The following is a 1,752-nucleotide window of genomic DNA, read 5'->3' on the forward strand; positions in this document are numbered from 1 at the left end:
CCTATCCCCTGACCAATCCGCTAATCCTAACCTTAACCACTCGAGGTGAATAGTCCAATCAATCGTGAGCCATGCAATGAGCTGCTTCGTAGGGCGGGTCTTGGCGCTACCGGTCACGTCTCCCGCGCGTGCAACGTTCAGCTTCTTCTTTTTTTCGGCGGTTACTTCACTGCCTGCTGTGTAGTGTGGGGCAGAAATGGCTCGAGTTTGGAAGAAACAGCAAAGCTCTCTGTAAAGGATAACGACTAACGGTAAATAATAGTAGTGGTAATAGTAATAACGGACACGTTTATCACACATGAGGTAGGATTCTTGGAGTAAGGTCACCGCATTGCGAATGCCACATTCAAGGGGCTACCACTAGCTATGCTAACGTTACTTATCTACACCTAGTTAATAGGCCTACTGTAAATGTTTGTCTACAGAACTCTAGTCTGGCTATCACCAGACCAAGTTCAAGAATCAAATCGCCGGCAGAGAGTGCAGCGTTTACCCAGACTAGCAGAACTCTACTTCAGAGACTCTTCAGAAATGTCAAAACATACGAGAAATACACCTGTGTATTTGTGGAATTATTTGTCACAAAACATGTCTTAGTGACATTGAAACTCTGGTATTCATTCAGTGGTGATCATAAGCCTAGCTGTATTTGTTCTTGATCATGTATATTTCATGCTGCTACATAATTAATAAATTATTTATAAAAATATTAGGAGGTATAATTTACATGAGTTAGTAATACAAATAACTTGCATTAAATTTACATTGTGGTGATCAATTGATCATCAATGATCAATACTTTTGGTACTTAAATAATATGATGTTAATAATTATTTTGTAGTTTGACTTAAGATTTTGAAATTGTGGTACATAACAGTGCAGTAGCCGAGTATTAATAAAACAGCTCTATATTATTTCTGATACCAGTTATTGCTATTATTGTTAAAATGACCGTAGTCTCCCTGTTTCCCCCTGCTGTTCAGTAAACAGAAAATGCATTTTCGGGATATTCATTTTATCCAATTAGGAGAGAGTGGAAGTAGTGGAAGTAAAGTGAAAGTAGAAGTCATAAAATAAGAGAAACTTTATCTATCGTAGGGGGAAATCAAAATGGTACAAGAAATTAACAGAGAAAATTGGAAGTGGAAAATTGACACTTTCTAAGAAATGTATTTCTGTTTACTAAAGAGCTGATTAGATGTAAACCTCTGTTACTGAATAAACGCTTCATCAGAATATAGAGTTTTACTTTTACAAAAAGTTCCACTGTATATTCCATCAACTGGGGTCTGTATTTATATAGTATTGGAGTGTCAAAATGACCAGACGAAAACCTGGAAAACGATGGAGAAGGACTGGTAATGAAGAAGACCCAAATAAACGACCAAGACGGGCTGCACAATTGGTAAGTAGCCTGGCATAGTTGTTTTGCAGTAAATTTGCAGCAGATAGGATATTTAATGCCTTATTTTCCTCCCTGCAGTCATCCCTCCCTGCAGCCACCAGTGTTCATGTGGAGACTGATCAGCAATATTTAGGTAACTTATGAAATGTATTGGTGTGTGTTTAATGTTCAAAAGCCACACCCAGTCCCATGTGCAGAGGAGAGAGAGATCCTGAACAGAATTAGTTCTGATTAAGAATCACAGGCCCTGTAAATAGATAGATTAGTAGATAGAATGCAGTCTACAGTTGGTCAAACCAAGCATGGCAAAATAGCTTTCTCTTATTCTTCTCTTTTTCTTTTTTTTA

At 37.9% G+C, this 1,752-nt stretch overlaps 1 long non-coding RNA gene across 1 annotated transcript; it reads left to right on the top strand.

Moving 5' to 3' along the window:
* Positions 1-256: 256 nt before the first annotated feature.
* LOC119915752 lies at positions 257-1,539 on the top strand. Its single transcript, XR_005447002.1, has 3 exons — positions 257-303; positions 1,304-1,405; positions 1,484-1,539. It is a non-coding gene; the product is annotated as an uncharacterized LOC119915752 (long non-coding RNA).
* The last annotated feature ends 213 nt before the right edge of the window (positions 1,540-1,752 follow it).

The sequence above is a fragment of the Micropterus salmoides genome, unplaced genomic scaffold, assembly GCF_014851395.1.
Source record: "Micropterus salmoides isolate LMB-PRFRI ecotype aquatic unplaced genomic scaffold, ASM1485139v1 Ms_hic_scaffold_21, whole genome shotgun sequence".
Lineage (NCBI taxonomy): Eukaryota > Metazoa > Chordata > Actinopteri > Centrarchiformes > Centrarchidae > Micropterus > Micropterus salmoides.